Genomic DNA, 10,295 nt, shown 5'->3' on the forward strand with positions numbered 1-10,295 from the left:
GTTTAAGAGGAGGTTAGATGAACATCTTGCTGGGGTCATTTGACCCCAGTAGTCTTTCCTACCATGGCAGGGAGTCGGACTAGATGATCTGCTCAGGTCCCTTCCGACCCTAGAAACTATGAAGCTATGAACTATGGTGCCAGCAAAAGCAGTGATATGTATATGCTGTAGTGACTTAGCAGTGATGGCTGCAGTACAGCAACAGAACTTGCTGCAAAACAGTCTTTAAACAGGGTGAATTTGTTCTTCCCTGAGCCTTCCAGGTGACTGCAGAGATGGAAAGTCAGCAGAACTTTCTTGTGTAGACAATACCTAACTTGTCAGAGCTGTTCTTCCAGTTTGTGTTCGCTGAGAGCACCTGCAGGCATTCAGGATGTGAGTAAGCTGGATTCCTCCTGGGGCTCACTTCGAAGCATGGCCTTATCTCGTCAAACTCTAATATGGGTCATTCATGGAGCCAGAACCTATTGCCATGAAACATTGTAAATAACTAGCTCTGAGTTTCTACTGCCAGCCTGCTACTATCTGCAGGTGGAGAAAAAGAAGATGGAAGGGAGAAGATTATAAGATCTTTGAGGCAGGGATTGCCCTTAACTACATATGTAGAGATCACTGAGCACAGTAGGGGGGTGGGTCAAGTTTGGGCCTTTAGGCACTGCTGCAATACATTATAAATAAGAATAATAACAACAGAAGAAGAGGAAGGGAACGGGGCATATAAAATGATCACAGAAGGGAACAGAGTGTGAGAACAGGGCTTTGAAAGCAGAGCCAGGAAGGAAGAGAATAACTATCAGAGAGAATGAAGAGAAGGCAGCAGATAAAGAGGAAGAGATGTAGGAAAAGGGCAAACAGACAGGCAAGGAATATAGAGGAGGAGACGCAGAAATCCACAGTAATGAAAAGGAGTGGAATACTGGAAAAACTGTAGAGACGATTAAACCACAAAGAATCTCAAACCAAAGCAAAACTAGAATAAAGGGAGCACAAAACAAAAGAATTTGAGAAAAAAGAAAGAAAATATTAAGCGCACAAAATGTATGACAAATGGAAAGAAGAGAAAATGATGTCTGGGGAGATGGAGGGAGAATAAATGGGAAATGAAGGGAAATTTCCCTCTTTGTAAAGTGCTTTGAGAGGTATTCATGAAAAGTGCTGTTTAAGGACCAGATGTTGTTATTTGATATTTATTCAATTTTCCTATAGCATAAAATATACTAGCTTAAGAGCCTTTATGTCTGCTCTGTGGGATCTTACTCTTCTAGCAACACAGGTTCAGGTAAAGAAGTATTGTTTCTTTTGTGCAGATAGGCCCTTGTTCTTTTTTCATTCCCCTATATGGTTCTGGAAGACTCATCCATCACCTAGCCCTAAATAAACAGATGTGTGCACATGTGTTTCATGAAATGAGGTTACCATAATACACCAGGTGAACAAAGCAACCTTTTCCTCTGGGACTTGGGTTCATATTCCAACTCCCTGTAGGGACTTAAGTTAAGATAAGTACAGTGGACTTAATATTTGTGTGCATGGCTGATAATCTCTTCTCAGAAAAGTTTGGGTAGCAATGGGAACTAGATTTTGGGTCAGGCTTTGCAGTACTGTGGCAGAGGAATGTATACGGCGTGTGCTGCAAAGCATCAACCTCTGTTGCACTGGCTAAGGCCAGTGCTTTTACTCTCTCACTTTCATGAGCATCAAACTCATTCATAAATTTTTAAAAGAAAAATCATTGTTTAATGAACTTTTATGAAGAAAACTGAGCAACCCAGCCACCCCCCACACAATATACATTGTGAGCTTTTTACTCCCTAGACTTATGACCTGCATAACTCTGATTGTTGCGTTATTTAGACAACCTTCCTATTTAGCCAGCATTAAATTTGTATGCTCCCATATGGCTGGTTTGCTTTTTTTTTTCTTTTTGCCCATGCAGCTGGGATTCTCTGATGGAACATAACAGGGCAGTGGAAGAAAGGAGGGGGGGGGGGCTGTAGAAAGGATGGGAGGAAAAGGACAGCTTTCTCCAGAACAAACAAAATACTTGGCTGTTTAAAGATCGATGCTGCTTGCGCTTGCACGGGCGCAAGCTAATTGAAGTCAGTGGTGGTTGCAGCCATGTAAGTGAGGTCAGAGTTGGTTCTTACATTTTTAAAAATGTTCAGAAAATGTGGGTGTGCATGTTAAAAACTGCCCCACGAGGCTGCTCTGACATGTGGGGCTGCCTGGCACAAACACAGCACATAATAACACAAAGTCTTTGGCAGCGTTACAGGGCTAATCTTTACGTAACTGTTCCCGAACAACTTCTCTAATGTACCAAGCACAAACAAGCTTTCCATCAACATTAGGCTGCGTGCAGATCTTTTTGTGTCACCTGTTTTCATAATGAACAAATGCTGACTGCAGCCGTGGCATGGAAAACCCTGCTCTGCATTCATAAATGAATCTGCCCAAATGATTTCTCTAATTATCCAAGGATGCCAATGAAACAAAGGCTTGCATTTGACATCAATCCCACTTTTGTAGAATTCATCTTCTGAGACTTAGACACCACGTAGGAAAGCCTTTGGAAGGTTATTTTGGGGGATTGTTGAGGGGAAGTTTTCCATTGCTTGCTGCACTTAACTCCATGGGTTGCATCCTAATCCATTTGACCAGAATGTGTGGAAGATGGTTTTGTGGTTAAGACGTTAGACTGGAATCAGTTACAATTTTCACCTCTGCCATAGACCTTCTGTGTGAGTTTGGGCTAGTCTCTGACATAGTACCCACACTGTCCCTATGCTGCACTTGGGACCACTGAGGTGAAGCATGCTCCGCTCACTCACTCCAACTCCCCTCTTGTGCCAAATCCTGAAAATGAGACAATCTAGTCAATTTAGAGCAGCTTGGGCTAATGAACATTCCCCAAAAAGAAAGCCCCAGCGTGGGACAGGGACACATGCTCAGCACCACTGTGAGGTGGTGCTTTGTTTCCGGGGTTTGCACGTTGGGGCGGGTGGGGGGTGGGAGAGTGAGCGGGTGGGCTCTGCTCTCAGGCATAGCACTAGGTGGCATTGACTTAGCCATAATCTCGCTACCTCACTTCCTCATCTCTAAAATGGGTAATTATAATTCCTGCCCCCATGTTTTTCATGTGTATCTAATTTGCTTTTGTGTGCTCTTATCCATGTGTGTATGGTACCTACTACTGCAAAGGGGCCTGGCCAAAACAGAGACTACCATAATATAGATTGGAATAAGAATGGGTGCAATGATTGTAAGAGAAGCAGATTAAGGCAATGATGGCAGAAACTCCCCAAGGTTTGAATCCAGCCAGTGCAGACTGCACTGAAACAAATCCCCTGCCATTCTGGTGCTGGCTGTTTCTTGGGTGAATGACCTGCATCCACATGCAGTCAGAGAAATGGTGTCCCATTGCTACCCAAACCCTTTCCATGTTTTTAACCTGCTTTCAGGTATGTGGCCCATCTGCCTTTGTCCATAGATGAGCTTAAAGTTCCCTGATTTGAGAACTCTTTTTTTTTTTTTAACTCAGTATTGTGCAGCCAAAACACATGTGCTGTTGCACTGAAGAACCATGTGGCAAACATATAAAAGTATGCAAGTTTCTGAAAGCTGGAAGAGAGCCCTAATTTTGTTGGCAATGGAGCTGTTTCTCCTTCTTTCCTTTGAGCAGGGCCTGAAGCACTCCACAGGCCCACAGACATACAAAACCTTCATGGAATTTTCCCAGCGTCAGGACTGATCGCCAGCTCTGAATTCTCCACTGGCAGCAGTCCTGCGAGGGACACTGCCTCGTACTCTGTTCGGTGAAACTCTGCTACTAGCTGGCTCTTGAGACACCCTCGCCTCTGTAGTATGCTCAGATGCATCCTGCAAATCCCTCCCTTAGAAATGATTGTGGTAGGATCGTGAAGTCCTCTGAGTTCTGCATTTAATCTTAGCTCGCTGGAAGAAGTTAAGTAGCAGGGGAAGGCTTAGAAAAGCAGTATTACCAAACCCAACTGTTAAAAAAGAATATATATATATATATCACAAGAAATATGAGCTTTCAAAATAAGTCTAAGGGTCTTTCTATTTGCCACCTGGGATTATCAGTTTGGAGGGTGCTCTAGAGTCATGTTTTTAAGCTTCTTCTCCAGCAACTGTTGGGGGACAGAAACTTATTTTTATCTTACATGAAAGCTGCAGTTATTCCTACTTGCATACCTTCAGGAGATGCTCAATAAACTCCTGAGAGCTGGAAACACTGGAAAAGCCTGAGTCTCCACAAGAGGACAATCCATAAAGTGAAACTGTTAAACAGCACTGGACAAATGAAAGCATTAAGGGTGCAGACACTCAGATGTAATCAGGAAGGAGGAGGTAAGATGCCTGTGCATTGAATGTAATGTAGGGATGCTCGCATAGCCAGGGGTGAGCGGAGAAGGTCACGGTACACTACCTCATGCTCTGTCACTAAGATGGCATAGAATAAAGTTTTATTGATGTGAAATTTGTTGACAGGCCCACAAAGCAGAAACAGACCATCACATCACAGGGTCGCTGTACTTACTGGTATTTGAATCTTTGCAAAGCTCTTTGTGATTCTTTCTAATTCATCTGAAGAAGCAGAAGCATTTTTTTCCTTCTCTCTCCTCACCCTCTTCTCACTCGTAAAATTATTATTACTTTCTTGGGGGGAAGGAGTTCAGTTTAGGGGAGGAGCTGTTCCATTTTTAAATCATTCATGTATTCAGCTACTGTAATAGAATGCTCTTTGATTCCCATCCAAAAAGAAGTGCCTGTAAAAAAAAAAAGTTGAAGTGCTCTAGTAATTTTAAATTGTTCTGTGCAGTGCATGCCCAGAACTGATCCTTTCCAAATGCAGTGCTTCAAATTTTTTTTAAGAGCACTTCATTTTGGAAGTGAATGGGGTGCTGTGGGCATGGGAACCAGAGACCAATTTAGATTTCCTAGATTGCTTCAATAATTTGAAGAGTCTTCCCATCATTTTTTAAACTATTCTCCACCACGCATGCCTGCAAATCCATTCATTTTTTTAACTGAAGTAATTTTTTCCTTAGGACAAACTCCACTGTTCATCTGACGTGGTTCCACACAGCATATCTCCAGACCTCAAATTCCATTAAAGAAAAGACAATATTTCATTGTAAAAAAACACAAAAAAATAATGCTTCATACCAAAATGTCATGGTTCAACCGTAATTACACTCATTTCCTGATTATCTCAATAGAGGTTGCAGTCCCATTCTCAATTCACTGTGTGCAAAGTTGTCTTGTTATCCAAAACACAGATTATTCCCAATTTCAGTGTTTCCCATTACATTCAGAGACATGAAAATTATATAACTGTTTTTTATCTGAGTACCTCAAAACGCTTTATAAACATTTATGAGTTAAAAAGTACAATACAATGTTTATGATGCATATCTTATTTCCTGTTTTTTCAGAAGGTGAACTGACTCACCCAAGATCATGCAGAGAGTCAGTGGCAGAGCCGGCATTTCATACACAGCAGTTTTAACTCCCAGCCCCCTTCTGTAACTGCTGCACCAGATTGGGTGCTAAAATGACTAACTGCAAGGGTGATAGCATTCCAGAGGGAGCAATATTCTGGGAACGGCGCTGTCTGGCTGAGGCAGTGAGATCGGAATGATGGCAACATCACTCACTCGCCTACAGGAAGTCAGGAAAGGGCTACATCGCTTCCAGAAATGCTGCTTTCAGAAATGATAATGTCAAAAGGAATGGCAGCCTGTGGGGGTGCCCCCCTGGCAGTAAGGAATGTGTTGGTGCACTACCTGAAGAGCAATAGTACGCTGGGTGAAATGCACTATTTTCACGGGTCTGTTCCATTGCTTATTGCTTCTGTCAGGGCTGTCTTTCTGCTGTATTCAGAAAACAAGAGTTACACTATCTCTTAGCTTGTTTTCCTCCCCATACCTCCACTTTTCTTTTCAGTTGGTTCTCATTTCACATTTCTACAGAAGAGACTACATTTCTGAGAAACACGAACATCTTGTTCCAGGGAGGCTTAACAGGAGGACAGCATCACTTTACATTGCAGTCCACCTCCTATCTTATTCAATCATGATCCAGCATTAAAAATATTGGAAGGTGGCACAGTTTGTATTAATCCACGCTCAGCATAACATTTTACTAAATGATTACCCATCTCCCATTGTAACATTAACAGGGAAGGAAGGGTGTGCACATGCTCTGGATTAGAACAAGTAGGGCAGCTTTGTGCTCTTTCTCTGCAACACAGCTCCCCTAAAGTTGCCTTAACAGGAGGGTTCCTCTAGTTCAGAGGTACTCAGGTGACATACAATCCCCTATAGCTGTTTGTATGACCAATCCTTCCCTGTGGCCAGCAGAAGAGACATGGCAAGTTTATTCCCAGCTACCACTGTGGCTTTTGGGTTGCTACAACATGCACTTGCGGCAGAAGGCTCAGGAAATATCATAGGTAATGAATAGGCACCTTTACCCTCTCTCTACTTTTCAGGTACATATTGTGCCCCTTAACTAACACTACAAATGTGGATTAGAAAAAAATAGTTTCTTAAAACACAGATAACTGATGAAAAAAGTGGAAGAGATTAATATTATAATTATTGATCCCATTTCCATATCCAGATATGGCAAATTCATGTGATGTCTCTACGAAATTTGAAGAGTCAGGGTTGGTTCATCTGTACCAATGATGCTCTGCTCTCTCATATTGTGGAGTGACTAAATTTAACCTTTTAAGAGGAATGAGGAGTTAAGGGACAAAGCAGATGAGAGAAGGAAACAGTTAAAGGAGTAATCCCAGAGTTTCAGTGGATAAGAACATGAGTGGAAAGAACCTGCATCAGTGAAAGAACCTAAGGGTGTTTATACACATGCTCCAAAGTGCGGAGGGGGTGGGGAAGAGTGTTTTAATTAGATTGTCTCATGTGTCAGCATCTTCGTGCTGAAAAATGGCAGCGGGCACACTTTAACTAAAGCTCATTGAATGGACTTTAGTTAAAGTGTCCCCACCACCATTATTCAGCACAGGAATGCTTATACACGAGACACAGAGGCTGGCTGGAGTATGGTACTTACCATGCTAAGGGCAGCCAGCATAGAGGACAGTCCAGTTGTCCTCTGTCCTCTATCGGTACAAAACCGGACACCTTTATGTCCTCTATTTTTCTTTTTCAAGAGAAAAAAAGAGGACATAAAGGTGTCGGGTTTTGTATCAACAGAGGACAGAAGACACAGTAGCAGAAAATGGGACTGTCCTCTATGATGGCCTCCCTAACCACGCTCCAGGAGACTCGATTAATCAATTGAGTCTCCTTTGGTACACTGTAATTGCAGCATATCGGAGCAACCTTGCTGCTTGTGTATAGGTGCTCCGAACATACTATGCTGTTTGCAGGGTGCCATCTTTTCAAGAAAATGTAAGAGTGAGGTCTTGACCACTTGTGGACCTTGAAGATCTCATGATGCAGTAAGTTTCAAAGTAGTAGAAGCCTTAACCAATTTCAACCTTGGTGATTACTTTCTCTGTACTGACGTGCTGTGAAATGTCAATAGGATAAAATATTTTTATTCTGTTACAATGGAGTGTTATGTTCCACCTCGAATGAGACTGAATTTCAGTAGTGACTGGAGAACTTTATATATACATTAATTGTAAAGCACTTTAGGATCCTTTGGGAAGAGCAGCATTACAGTATGAAAATTAAAGATATATTATTAATGGGTTATTATAATAATGTGGGCTGAACATGATTGTTTGAGAGACATGGGAATTATCTCCCTGTAGTTTTATTAATTTTCAAGAGGAAACAAAGATTTTCCTAGGCTCACAAATGATGTTTTTAAAGGTAACTGGTTTATAATATTTTCTAAGTAGATTTTTTTATAGCAATAATAAGCTAATGTTATAGCCAGAATAATTTACTGTGCACTGGAACTTTCTGAACATATCTATAGTTTCAGAGAAACAAAATCCAAGCCTACTGCTGAATGTCATACATGTAATGTATGAATCCTGCTTCTCCCTTTATGTGCACTGCTTTTATATTGATAACTCCAATGATCTCAAGGCATTATTTCTGACTTACTCCAGGATAACTGAAAGCAGTTTCAGGCCATTGGTTCCTTCAGGGTTTTGTCTGTATAGTAGTATTTGCTAATATAGCAATGTATTATCATTCATCCTTGTATCTGTCCAGTTAGCCATTGATCCATCCAAGCATAAGATATAGCGTAGGAGGAATTCCATTCTGCAAGATTAAATCTTCAGTTAAATGAACCTAAAGTGGCTTAGGGCGGGTCTGGCAGGCTGTCCTGTTGGGAGTGTGTTAAAAAAGTAGTGCAAACATATTTTCATAAGAATAGATCTATAATCTAGTGAGAAATCCATTTATTCCACACTGATTTGCTCATATTTCTTAGTAGCAGATCCCATTTGTGAACAATTGGTGATTTTCAAGTCTGAACTGGTAAGATTAAAAGGGAATTATATAAATTAAGAGTAACCTCAGTCAACTCTATAGTTATGTTTTGTAAAACTGGTGTATGTGAAATCAGAATCAGATCTTCTTTCTGTAAACCCACTGGAAACTTCTTAGTTTTGAATCTGTTGGTACTTCAAGAGACTCTAGTGGGTTTTTTATGCCCATTTTATGACCCAGTGTAGCAACCTACAGACAAAGAAATACAAAACAGAGTCAAACATTTTACCAACAATTTGCAGAATTACAGAAGTACGCTGCAAAAAAACCCAAACGAACGTCAGCCCTAGACCCTGTGTTAGTAGAGGGCTGAAATTCTAAAAAGAGTGTCTTGAATGTTTAACATTTTCTCCCACATTTCAGTTGCTAGTGAAGCAAACCCAGTGAGAAAATCTGCTGGAAACCATGTACCATTGGCGATGCTTTCCATGGGAAAATGGGTTAAATAATATACTTTCAAATGCTGGCCTAAAGATACAGCTCTACATTATAGATAGAAGAAATTCTGACAGCCACATGGAAAATCTTGTCTCATTTTTGATTGCTTGAGTTTTGATAGGCTGGGGATTAGTCTACACTACAACAATTTGCCAGCAAAGCTATATTGGCATAGTTACACCAGCAAAGCCCCCTGCTGCAGATGAAGCTTATGTCTACAAAGAGAAGTCTTCGCTGACTGGCTTTCTTGCATGCATACCAGCCTCTGGCTTCTTTACTATTCATTCCAGGAAGATCACAAACTAATTGCATATGCTTCCTCAGCCTGGCGAAGGATTATTATACCCAAAAGCTTGCAAAGAAGAATTTTTCAGACTATTTGAGTTGGTCTAATAAAAGATATCAGATTTACCCAAATAACCTTGTCTGCCTATGTCTTTAGACCAACACAGCTACAACGTATACCCCGTCTGCAAAGAGAGCTCTTTTGCTATGTCATTTAGGTCCCTGAATGACATGTGCCATGCCAGAAAAATAATCCTTTTGCTTGGATAAGTAATGTCCATGCAGAGGTTTTTGCTATGTCAGTTAGGAGCGTGATTTTTTTTTTCCATGCTTATTTCTCAATTTAGCTATATCAGTCATCTCCTTGAAACCTAGACCTGGACTGAGAGTTGTCTTGGCTTTCAAATGGTTATGAAGAGTTTGGGCTTCTGGAATGAATTGTTCTCTTGCTGGAGAATTAATAAGTAAGCACAAGCTCAACACAGATTTTAGATTATTTTTATTTGCAGCATGCATGTAATTCCTTTTTATCCTGAACAGCAGTGGCTAAAACAGCCAAAGGAAAAAAAAAGACAGCAGGGCCAGCACACATGTAGCTGCACCACAGACTACCAACTCTAACACTCTGTTTTCAAAATCCAGAGCACCAAACATCCTTTCTCTGAACTGGTCTGCACAAGAAAGGATTTGTAGTATATTTATACTGGTATAGCTTCCCAGTGAGACTCAGCTTATGCTAGCAAAAGAGATAAAAAGCAGATCCAACTTATATCAGTTTTTCAAATAAGATAAGCTGTGCCTACAAAAAGACTTTCACCAATATAACTGCATATATGTTAGATCTTTTGCTAGCAGCACAGTATTGATTAGAAATGTGTCAGTAAAACCTCTACATGTAGATTAGGCCTCTCTGTTTCTTGGGATAACCTCTTCCCACCATGAACATTTTCAGCTCCTTTTGTCTATGGCCTATGACAGTCACTTCCTAAGTCAGGTGTCTTGGTGTTTTCTCAGAACCAGTGTCCCCATGAGTACCCCTGGGGCTTCCCTAGAGGTAGGTAAACTTCA

General features: G+C 41.1%; 1 long non-coding RNA gene across 1 annotated transcript in view; it reads left to right on the top strand.

The window, feature by feature from the left end:
• The window catches only part of LOC109320975, a 102,260-nt gene extending 96,437 nt beyond the window's left edge, over nucleotides 1-5,823 (top strand). Inside the window, exons 3-4 of the long non-coding RNA XR_002103908.1 lie at nucleotides 4,222-4,371; nucleotides 5,460-5,823. This is a non-coding gene — a long non-coding RNA (uncharacterized LOC109320975). The remainder of the gene's footprint in view (nucleotides 1-4,221; nucleotides 4,372-5,459) is intronic.
• The last annotated feature ends 4,472 nt before the right edge of the window (nucleotides 5,824-10,295 follow it).

The sequence above is a fragment of the Crocodylus porosus genome, unplaced genomic scaffold (genome assembly GCF_001723895.1).
Source record: "Crocodylus porosus isolate Cpor-Errol unplaced genomic scaffold, CroPor_comp1, whole genome shotgun sequence".
Taxonomy (NCBI): Eukaryota; Metazoa; Chordata; order Crocodylia; family Crocodylidae; genus Crocodylus; species Crocodylus porosus.